Below are 12500 nucleotides of genomic sequence, written 5' to 3'. Positions count from 1 at the left end.
TATCACTGGCGAGTAATGACAAAACGCCTCTTCTCATTTGGGTCATAATTCTTAAAAACCTACCTAGACTTCAAAAATACCCACGTGAAGAAATGGAAAGGGGGTAGGGGGGGGGGGGTAGGAGGGAGAAGGTGAGGGGGTTAATAATATGGTAAGTATGTTGGAACCAAAGATTGCGGTATTTCCAAGCGCATTGAATCTAGCTTGACCTCATCTCAAATTAATGCGCGGAGTAATATTTAAAAATTTAAAAGAAAACAAATATTAACAACAACAACAACAACAAAAACAACAAAAATAACAAAACAAAAACAAACAAAAAACTAAACAACAACAACAAAAAAACAACCACAAACAACCAACCAATACATGCAAACACACGCGCACAGAAAAAAAACAACAACAAACAAACAAAACATTCTTTATTTAAAAAACCCCATAAAACAAAACAACACAACAACAACAAAATAGAACTATCACTACCACCAATTAACTCCTCATCACGATGTCATATTAATAAAGAGAGTCCAAGTATATGAGAAGTAGGAATATGATCTGAAAAACTCCAATCTGAATTCCAGCACACTGTGTGCCTATTCATAAATAAATAATGACATTATAGTAAGTAGTAAAGGACACTTAGACTTAGTTATTACCACCCTAGTCAGCTATAACCCAAAAATTGCCTCCAGCTAAATAGGGATATGACCTCGTAATAATTACACAAAACAACACACTGAGAACGAAGTATGAAGCACGCCTGCTATGAACACACCACAAACCACATTATAATGACATGACAACACGGTATAGAAGAGACTATGGTACGAAATAGATAGCAGGTTGATTGATATCAATGGGATTTTGTCACGGAAAGAAAAACACGCTGCGTCACTGCAAAAGCAGTCCTTCATTCAGTAATCACACGGCCCGTGTAAATCAGTCCAGATATTTTTGAGACTCTAAACAAGTATTGAATAGGCTACCGTTTGGATCAGGTGATAGTCTTAGGCGTGTAAATCAGTCCAGATATTTTTGAGACTCTAAACAAGTATTGAATAGGCTACCATTTGGATCAGGTGATAGTCTTAGGCAAAGTCATCAGACCTAATCTAGACCCAGCTGCCCATTCACACCATATTGGGCTTAACTCACTCAATCCTAGATATTTTTGTGCTTTTCAAAATTGGAAAACATGTATTAAAAATGAGCATGTACGTACATAGAAAGTTTTATTCAACTACCATTAACATGCAAAACTAAAAACATTAGCTTTGATACTACGTCTATAATATGTCTCAGAAAAGTGTAATAAATAGGCATGGGGTAAAAGTAAAAGTAACTCCGGGTATACTACGGATATAGTCGGTGTTAGCATTGAGTGAGTTGAGGAGAAAAATATTCCGACTGTACAGAGATTCAAACCAACAAGTCCCTCGGAAAGAGATCCGTGCGCTTTACCGATTGAGCCAATATGAACAATGTACTCGCAAATGATCTAACCACTACCCTATCAGCTGGCCACTCCATTAGTGTAATCATCTATGAACTATAAATAATTAATGGCATCACGTAATACAATAAACGGTTGCCCCTGTCTTCCCTTTAGGTTTGGCTAGCCACAATTTGCGAAAAATAGCCAAAATGAGTCTCAAACGAAGCAATCAAGAGATGGCATTGGTCTCAATAAAGAAAGAGTTACACGCATTAAGATATTTTGAGATTATTTTTAGTTTCACTATTTAGCAGAACGCTCTTATAATGTCTTATAGAAGGAAATAAGGGAGAAGAAAATGTGTATAACAGGCCAAATAATTTTTTTAATGCAATGCGCCTTATAATAAATGCCATTGATAAAATAATTTGGCATTTGATTTATAAATCTGGAAATTTTACCACACATCCCCTCTCTCTCTCTCTCTCTCTCTCTCTCTCTCTCTCTCTCTCTCTCTCTCTCTCTCTCTCTCTCTCTCTCTTCCCCCCCCCCCCCCCCCCCCGCCCCCTTCGTGCAATGCTGGGATTGACGGTCGAGTAATCATTGTAATCAATGACATCTCGGCTTACGTTAATAATAAACTGATGGGTCTTGTCTTTTGTTTTACATTTATTTTCCGTTGGCGTTGCGAATATGTACCTCGATAAAACATGTGACAACAATAACTATACGTACCTAAAACCTATAACAACACAAGAAAAGATGGAACATGAAACTGCGACTGTGACGGTGCCAGGTGTTGATGGTGATAACAACAGCAGCACCAACAGCAGCAGCATTAGTAGTAGTTGTAGTAGTAGTAGCAGTGGTAGTATTAGTAGTGGTATTAAAAGTGGTAGTATTAGTAGTAGTAGTGGCAGTAGTAGTAGTAGTAGTAGTAGTAGTAGTAGTAGTTTTAGTAGAAGTAGTAGTAGTAGTAGTAGTATAGTAGTAGTAGTAGTATTAGTAGTAGTAGTAGTAGTAGTAGTAGTAGTAGTAGAGTAGTAGTAGTAGTAGTAGTAGTAATAGTAGTAGTAGTAGTAGTAGAAGTAGTAGTAGTAGTAGTAGAAGTAGTAGTAGTAGTAGTAGTAGTAGTAGTAGTAGTAGTAGTATTAGTAGTAGAAGTGGTAGTATTTGTAGCAATATTAGTATTAGTAGTAGTAGTAGCAGTAGCAGTAGTAGTAGTAGTAGTAGTAGTAGTAGTAGTAGTAGTAGTAGTAGTTGTAGTAGTAGTAGTAGAAGTGGTGGTGGTAGTAGTAGTAGTAGTAGTAGTAGTAGTAGTAGTAGTAGTAGTAGTAGTAGTAGTAGTAGTAGTAGTAGTAGTAGTAGTAGCAGTAGTGGTAGTAGTATTAGAAGTGATAGTATTGGTAGTAGTAGTAGTAGTAGTAGTAGTAGTAGTAGTAGTAGTAGTAGTAGTAGTAGTAGTAGTAGTAGTAGTAGTAGGATTTTTTTTTGTATTAAGGATTATTTAATTCAAAGCCACTCGTCCATCATCATTGCTTAATAATAACGAGAAAATTTGACTATTAGGCCTCATAACAAAATGGAGTAATAAAATAAATTTAAAACAACCCAAACAAAATACAAAAACAAAACAAAAAACAGAACAAAAACAAAGAAAACAATGAAAGACACAAATCAAACACAAACAAACAAACATTACTGTGCGATTAAAAAAAAAATGATCGGAATTACATGAAACGATGGGAATTATATGAAAACGAAAACAAAAAACCCCATAGAACCGACAATCCAAGCTAGAAAACCTCCACACATAATTTGACCGATCGCCAAGTATAAAAATATAGCTACAGATGACAACATTCAAAGTAAGAGTCCAACAGTGGGACAAGCGTTGGAGGGAAACATTTTAAATCTTTGTTGATGATACTTATTTATTTATTTATTGTCTATCCATAATATAATGTATTTTATATTTCGCTTCTTGTTTTTAGAAACCAAGACCCGGAAATCTATTATTAATCAACATTGGCATTGTTGTTAGATGAAACTGAAACTGTACAAAGGATAAAATATAAACTATCTATGTATGTGCAAAGAAAAAAAAGTGTCTTAAATCACTGAAGTTGTAAAGAAAATCAAAGACATTTAATGTATAATAATATGGAATTTAATTTCCAGGTGAATCCCCATCCAATGGAATGTGTATCTAGATTGGATGAGCATGTGTCGATAAAATAGATTGAGAAGATAACCCATTCAAACATATTTTAAAAAAAAAATCATATTCAAAGTCGACTAAATCACAAAAGTTGCCTCTACATCACTCTTGTAAAATCCAAGCAACTATATATTTGACGGAAGATCTATCTGTGAATGGTTTTGAAGGCGATGCCTTCGTCATTACATGCTACTTAAATCTTTGATATGTAAAATCCAAGTTTGAAAAAGTTTTGAACATTTGAACAGAAGGCGGCCTTGTAAAATTTGGCAACACATCACAATAATAAATGGTATAATTAACGGTTAACACACCACTTCGCGAGCACTTAGCTACCCTTACACCACACCATTATAAAAATATTTACTTTGCCTTCGCCAAGATATAAACGTACGTACAACTTCTACTGTGTCAGTTCGTATCAAAAATCATGACTGTCTACCACCGCCGCTGTCTATAAGGCTAGATACTAGATAGCTGTAACTTGTAACTCCAACACACAAAATAATAAATGTGTCATGGGGTTAGTCATGCGTTATCGTTCGTTTTGCCCACGAATGTTATCAGGTGTGTTTAGAGAAGCGTGTCGAGCGTCGGGGAGCCCCAGGTATAATAATAGCTGGAAATGTTTGTTATTCGTGCCTAGTGGGTGTTATTGGCGTTGTGTTTATACTTAGGAATGTTCAAAACATATGCATAATTTTACTTGAAAATTTTAAATAAAATTCAGTTTTGAAAGTGGTTTAGTCCATAATATACAATTTGTTGATGAACTCATAAAAATATTGAGCTAAAATGAATGCAGATATTATTATAATATCATCAATAAGAGCAATATACTAACATATATAACTAACAGGAAACTAATAGGTCTGATCTACGACCACACCGGGTCCACAACCCCCCCCCCCCCCCCCCCCCACACACACACACACACCTCCACACTCCTTAACGAACAACACGAAGAATTCTCATTCTTCTTCCTTGATCACTCTCATGCAAGTCATTGCTGACTGCGATCGATATTTTTTTTAATGATTTGTAATGATTTGTACCTACAACAGGTATTATGCTGAATGGATGAACTGGACGCTGGGAATGGATTCATAGTTCTAATTCTCTAGCTAAAAAGCTAAGGTTACTTTCAAATGAGCATATATTCTCAAAAATCAAAATGAAAAAAAATAAAATAACAAAATTAAATACAATTTTAAGATGAATAAGAAATAAAACACGGGCAAAACAAACTAACATTCCCTTATTCTACTCATTCACTCATCATATTATACTTTTCCGATATCAAACCAAATTCAAGTTGATACGTTCATCTCCAGCACATGTTTTGTTTTCAGTAGTGTCGGAATGTGAGTGATACTCTAGCGGCATTTTAGTCTTGTGATTTGAAAACTCGATTTCCCATCTTTATGCCACAGCTAGTTGAGTTCCACAGGAACGGGACAAAGTTGAGTTCTTGGAAAAGGCTCGTGAATGACTCGCATTATGTCACCAAATCCTGGTGTGAAATGAGAATCAGATTCCGCTAAAATCGTTGTCTCTGTCAAAAAAAATTCTTTTTGCTGATGATTTGAGACCATAGTTTATAAAGCCCATTTAGTGGATATTGCGTAACCTGTTTTTACTCAGTCCGTACGTGGTCCACACCATCCAAACTATTATCTTCAATTAAAATCTGTTGTATTGTGCCATGATTCCATAATAGTAGTACTAGTAGTCGTCGTATAGAACCATAAAGCCAATGGAGCCGGATTTTTTTTGGGGTAAAATAGTTTAAAATGGGTTAAACCTTCATTATAAGTGCCCTATATAAGTGTGCATTATTAATATTATTATTATTATTATTATTATTATTATTATTACTATTATTATTATTATTATTATTATTATTATTATTATTATTATTATTATTATTATCATTATTATAATTATTTATTTATTTATGATAGAAAATATATGAATATAAATAATTGTTTATTTATTCATTTATTTATTCTTTAATTAATTATTAACTAATTTATTCATTATTCATATATTTCACGATTCACTTGAGCCATTATAAATTTTGAAATAGTAATATTAGGACAACTTAATATAAATATAAATTATGTTTCTTATCAATTATGTGTGTGTGTGTGTTTATGTGTGTGTTGTGTTGTGTGTTTGTGTGTGTGTGTTAATAAAGTATTACTTGAAACTTGAAACTAATAAGTAGGAGAGATCGGACTAGACATTAATGAATTATTGTGTGAAGTTGTGTGTGTGTGTGTGTGTGTGTGTGTGTCTGTGTGTCTGTGTGGATGCGCAACACGTATATGTGCAAATGCAGACACACACACACACACACACACACACACACACAGAGAGAGAGAGAGAGAGAGAGAGAGAGAGAGAGAGAGATTTAATATAGAAAGATAAATGCATGGATCGAGAGAGAGAGAGAGAGAGAGAGAGAGAGAGAGAGAGAGAGAGAGAGAGAGAGAGAGAGAGAGAGTGGGGGATAGTAAAACGAATGAATGAAAGACTCCGTGGATGAATAATTAGTGATTTAGTAGATGGACGTAAAGAAGGGATCAGAATTAGGTAGACTGACAGACAGACAATAGACAGATAGATATATTAATGGATACACACCTACACACACACACACACACACACACACACACACATATATATATATATATATATATATATATATATATATATATACATACAGACCTGCCTACTTGGACTTGGAAAAATTCGTAATTTACAGGTATATTAACATACTAGACACTAAAACTACCTTTAGAAATTACCTATTTGTCCTTTATGTACTAGCCCAGGCAACAAATAATTGTATTCAAGGCATTGAATTAAAGACCCTTATATGATTGACAGTTTGGAGTAAAAAATTCGTAGTTCTACGAAATTTTCTCGGTAGTAGGCAGGTCTATAAAGTAAACAAGACAGTTTGGTGAATGAACCGATCGTGCACTTTCGTTTGGTTTGTCATGTCCTCTTTTATTGTGTCATTTAAGATCCTCCCCTCTCTTTTTATTTGATTCTCCTTGTGGCGCAGTAAAACGTATACACTAAGAAACAAAACGTGATCTTTTACACTGTAATAATCTATTTTTAGCACTCGAGCGCAGCCTATTTGTGGGAATAGAAATGCATAGGTAATAGCGTAGTCTTCACGTGAAATGGGATGGATGTGTCATCATTTAACACTATTTATTGACTAATTGAGATGTGAATCTGACATAACACACTTATTTCTCTTTTTGACCAAATTAAAAAGACAAAAACAACGTATAACTAAAATATCGATTAATAAAGAATAAATCTCAATTTCTCAGAAAGTCTCATACCGAAGACTTCAAATAAGAATTTTTTGGGATAATTTTTGATATGTTGTTTGTCATTTTAAAGGATCCGCATTTGAAATGAAAGTTTTCAGTTTTTTTTTATTTTTTAAAAATTTAACCAGTTAACAAACTACTGTGCTCTGAAAAAAAAAAAAAAACCCAAACAAAAAAGTATTTAAAAATTTGGCCATAAAACTCGTCTTTCAAATATCGATCGATTCGCGAGGTCCCAGGATTGAGATTTTTTGCCATGATGGACGATCGATCGATAATTGAAGGGAGAGATTTTCTGGCCAAATTTTAAAATACGCGTCTTTCCAGAGTACGGCGTTTAACTGGTTAAAAGTGTTTTGTTATGGATGATTATGACTTAGTGTTGAAAGGAATCTCTCTCTTTCTCTCTCTCTCTCTCTCTCTCTCTCTCTCTCTCTCTCTCTCTCTCTCTCTCCCCTCTCTCTCTCTCACTCTCTCTCTGTCTGTTTCTCTCTCTCTCTCTCCCTCTTGTTCCCTGTCTCTCTCTCTCTCTCACACACACACACACACACACTCTCTCTCTCTCTCTTTCTCTCTCTCTCTCTCTCTCTCTCTCTCTCTCTCTCTCTCTCTCTCTCTCTCTCTCTCCTCCCCATTCCGTCCCAATCTGAGATTCATATAATTATGAGAGTTTTTATTTATTTGATCATTGATGTCACCGAGAAAAATACGGTGATCGCTCTCCGAGGTATGCATGTCGTGTTATTATTGTGGTTCCTGTTGGATTTGATATATAATTATGGATATTTATTTAGATTTAACTATAACTTATGTCTTTGGCATTCATAATAATAGAGAAGAGGAGGGGGAGGGGGGAGGGAATAGATAAAGTGATTGGTGCTGTTGTGATAGTGGTGTGGAGAAATTATGGTTGAAAAGGGGTGGTGGAGGAGGAGGAGGAGGACCAAAAGAATCAGATCTATTTTGAACCATTAAAAGACAAAACAAAACAAAAACAAAACAAAAACAAAAACAAAAACAAAAACAAACATCACTGGCCTCAATTTGGAAACAAGCAGATCAAGTCGACTCTGTGAGCAAATACTTTGTTCATTTTCTCCCCAAGCAATACATGATATCAATGTTTCCCTTGACGCCACCTCGGCATTCAGCTACAGTGTTGAATAAGCTGTTTGTCTCCTCTATTTCAGCGATCAATGGTAGGATAATAAAGTGCAGCCATCCAAAAAAGGTTATAGATCAAATCAGTTCAACAACAATAAAGCATTTCACAATGTTAGAGTTATTATTCTCTCAATGAAATTAACTATAGTCAGATTTTTAATAAGTGGCGCGTGTTTCTCTTCTTTTTATCAGCTGTCCCTCATGTCAATGCACAGCTGCAAAATATTTATGAACCTTTGAATCAATTTGTCTTATGATAAAGAAGACTTTTTTTTTCATGAACTGTAAAACAAAAGGAAATGATTTCGCTTATAACAGCTATATTAAAATCGATAACAGGTAAGGATCGGAATTCATAGAAAATTTACATTATCAAAATTGTGAATTTTCCGCTTGTCCCTTGAAGTTACTGATTCCTCTCGCGGTGAAAGCGTTCAGATCTGCAAACCATATTCTTTAAAAAAAAATAATTTTTTAATAGGTTGGGGATCAACATTGTTCAGTGCTGTTAGTGTTAAATATTTATCAACGAGCACAGAATTGCTGGCACATCGAGAAATTACAAAACCATGTTTTGCAGACTGATGTATGAATAACTTGCAAACCTGTTTTTAATTTCAGTTCTCAAATTAATACTAAGAAAATCTGCTAGGCCGTAATACTCAGTCCTAAATTGACCGTTGGCTTTCATTGCGCATGCGAGTATAAGTGATTCTACACAATTCTAGCACATCTGAAAAAAAAATGATGACGTCATTTTAAATATCTAATAATATATCTATTCTTTAAAGAAAACTAGGGTTGGCTGTAATTGTTTCGTAAAGACAATGTTATTATTTTATTATCGAGTACAGAATTACCGGCAATTCTAAAGACGATAATACTATTTTACAGATTTTTTTACGAGTAACTTGCCAACCTTTTTAGAGTAAGGGTAATTCTATTACCCGTTGACTCAAAAAAGTTTCGTCTCGATCTATGTCTATTATGATATGAAAAAAAAATGAGGACGGTAAAGTTTTGTGATGTAATTATTATTGCTCTCTCTCTCTCTCTCTCTCTCTCTCTCTCTCTCTCTCTCTCTCTCTCTCTCTCTCTCTCTCTCTCTCTCTTTCTCTCTTTTGACGCTCCATCCAAAATAATATCCATCCACCCATTTCATCTACCTCCGCCATCTTGCTTGTACTTTTAAAAACAAATCCATACAACTTGATACTTTCTTTCTTCTGACATCAAGCCCTGCTGCGGTATTTTGGGGAAACAAGTTTTTATTTCCCCCCCCCCCCTCTCTCTCTCTCTCTCTCTCTCTCTCTCTCTCTCTCTCTCTCTCTCTCCCTCTTCAATTTGGCCAGAAAACGTATTTTATCAAATATCGAACGAATATAATGTCCCTCAATTTGTCAAAAAGTCTTTAAAAAACAATGACATATATAACTATGATGTGTGTCGGGTCCAAAATTCCTTGACAGATTAAAGGTAATTTTAGTCGATGGATATAGTCTGAGGTGGAGTTTTCTGGCCAAATAGAGATAATAGATAGGATTTGTCTTCTGGCCAAATAAAGATAATAGATTGGTTTTGTCAGAGTAGAGAGGCAGGCGGGCATGAGACTTATTACAATCAACTTACACAGACAAAGTGCAGCAGGCCAAATGCGATTTACATGCCGTTATGAGCACGCACGCACGCGCGCTGTTAAAGTACGCACTCTTGGGACTTCCCCTATACATCATTGTTACGCTGAAATATCCCCGCTTGACCTACTGGAAAACGGCTCGGACCGGCCCTTAAGAGGCAGGAGTTCTATATAATTTAAGGAAAATATGGAAATGGAACAAACGAATACTGAATAGCGCTATACCCTTTTTTCTCTCTATGATTTTAAACGTTTACTTCATACTACGATGGCTTCCCAAAATGTTAAAAAGTATTAAACATGACAAGACTTTTTAAAACGTTAAAGACATTTTGACAGGTTGGGGAATACGGCAGAGCAAGCGGATAAATATAGGAGGAGGAGGAGGAGCAGGAGGAGGAGGAGGAGGAGGAGGAGAGAACCTCCATTCCCCCTTTGATAAGAATTCTTTGATCTTATCCCACTTCAGGAGCGAACACAAATCCCATTGAAGGAGCGAACATTGAAAATAAACTACTTAAATTCTGATTCGATTACGGTTTATTTTATAATCGATTAATAATATATAAAGTATATGCGGCTTTAATTTCTTCATTCCACTGCAACAAGGTAAATCAGCGACTGGTGTATCTAATAAAGTCAGCAAATTGTATTTCTGTAGTTGTCGCTTCATAAATAATAACTTTTAAAAATCAAATTATCAAACAAAAAACAAAAACAAAACAAAATGTGACAAATGAAAACAGCTTAGAATACGTAATACAAAGCTAATCTTTTCGAAACAACACAAAATTGACAAGCGACAAGTCAGGCAAAACCATCGTTGGGACAAAGGGCAGCTCCTCGTGAAATTGTAATTAGTTCCAGCAATGTTCCTTCCGTTACGTAGTCTCATCCCAAGGGAACAACAACAACAAGTACGAAAACAACGAGGACACAAACAAAAGTATGTGTAACAATAACGATACAATTGCATTCGTAATAAACTGATTACATGGTTTAGGTTATTTGTGAAAAAGAATCGGTAGTTCCGACAATCGAGAACTCGTAAAGCGAAAACCGAAAATGATTTTAGATACCCTCTCTTTATATATATATATATATATATATATATATATATATATATATATATATATATATATATATATATGTGTGTGTGTGTGTGTGTGTGTTTGTGTGTGTGCATGTATGTGTGTGTGTGTATGTGAGTGTTGTATACAATAGTTCAACCAATGTGATCATTTGTTTTCTTGAATAAAAGTAAAACCAACTTATTTTTGTCGCCTTGAATTGTGACGCAATTGTTAATGTTATTAACCAAACGTACGTTGCCACAATCACTTTGAATTTCTATGGAAAGATGTAAACCACGGATACATCTCCTACACTATCTATCTCATTTCTAAATGAATGACTTGAAGTTTTTATTAGTTGGTTAAACAATGGGGTAATCTGACAAAGAACATTTTTTCATTAGTAAATACAAATGAAAAAACAAACAAACTAAAACAACAAAATGATCCACCACACCACCACCAACAAAAAACAACAAACCAAAACTAAAACAAACAAAAACCAAAAAAAAAACAACAAAAAACAAAAAACAAAAACAAAACAAAACAAAACAAAACAAAACAAAACAAAAAAAAAAAACAGAACATCAAAACAAAAACAAAAAAAACAACAACTTTTGATTCAATTATCAATCGGATGAGACACACTCCCTCCCCCCCCCCCCACCACCATCGACACAATTATCAATATGTCTCAAACCCAAGACTTCTTCAGAGAATCTTCAGGTCTAATACTTTGTGACAATTTTGACATGTTTTTAAAATTTATTTATTTACTTATTTATTTTTACAAAGGATAATATGGGCAACTCGTAATATATTTAGTTACGTTATAGTAAAATTGGGTTTTCCTCAAAACAAAGAAAAAAATCCAGACAAAAATAAAATAATGTTTTAGCTTCGTAAAGTATCAAAAAATTAAATTGCTACAATGCGAGTTTCAATTTAACTTTAACACAAGCACCTCCTTTTTTAAATATCTGGTTTACACCTTGATTATACTGTTTTTAGGTGATGGGTCACATCCAACGTGCACATATTTGCAGACTTGATAGTAATAGTAAAATACTAACAAAAGAGTGAAAATGGAGAGGCTTCGTATGGGAACAAAACAGACAATGGACGTTTCGGGTACAAACCCTTCGTCAGCACAACAATACACAAATAAACGTGGAAAACAAATACAATATAATGCAAAAAAAAAAAAATATTTGCATTATATTTTATTTGTTTTCCACGTTTATTTGTGTATCGATGTGCTGACGAAGGGTTTGTATCCGAAACGTCCATTGTCTGTTTTGTTCCCATACGAAGCCTCTCTATTTTCACTCTTTTGTTAGTATTTTCGATCACCGGCTTCAGGCAGCCCCTACCGTTTTCTACTTTTCCGATAGTAGTAGTAGTAGTAGTAGCGTATGGCTACACCTCCAAATGTATTTCGTCAATCCAGCTTCTAAAGCTTCCTCCGCCCTAAGGATGGTTTCGTAGCCACTTTCAAGTTTAGTGACTGGACAGACTTGATAACCAAACGTCATTATCATGGGGTGATTTAGCATTGTTGTAATGGACATTTTTTTTCTGACCAAACTGAAAACAAAGGGTTTCATCTGAG

At 34.7% G+C, this 12500-nt stretch overlaps 1 protein-coding gene across 5 annotated transcripts in view; it reads right to left on the bottom strand.

Annotated features, from left to right (window-relative positions):
* Positions 1-12500, bottom strand: part of LOC144974811 (protein kinase C delta type-like) — a 181918-nt gene that overhangs the window by 49976 nt on the left and 119442 nt on the right. Inside the window, exon 1 of one of the 5 annotated variants that reach the window (XM_078918103.1) lies at positions 4055-4174. The exons of 2 other annotated variants lie outside the window; for them this stretch is intronic. The gene's annotated coding sequence lies outside the window, so the exon portion shown is untranslated. Of the gene's footprint in view, positions 1-4023; positions 4175-12500 lie in introns of those variants that run through there. 2 more of the 5 variants (XM_078918102.1, XM_078918104.1) reach the window with 2 other exon arrangements.

This window comes from Berghia stephanieae, chromosome 6 (genome assembly GCF_034508935.2).
Source record: "Berghia stephanieae isolate SIO BIC M18660-M18661 chromosome 6, UCSD_Bste_1.3, whole genome shotgun sequence".
Classification (NCBI taxonomy): Eukaryota; Metazoa; Mollusca; class Gastropoda; order Nudibranchia; family Aeolidiidae; genus Berghia; species Berghia stephanieae.
The sequence above is the reverse complement of the archived record's forward strand: the minus strand, read 5'-3'. Positions and strand labels throughout refer to the sequence as shown.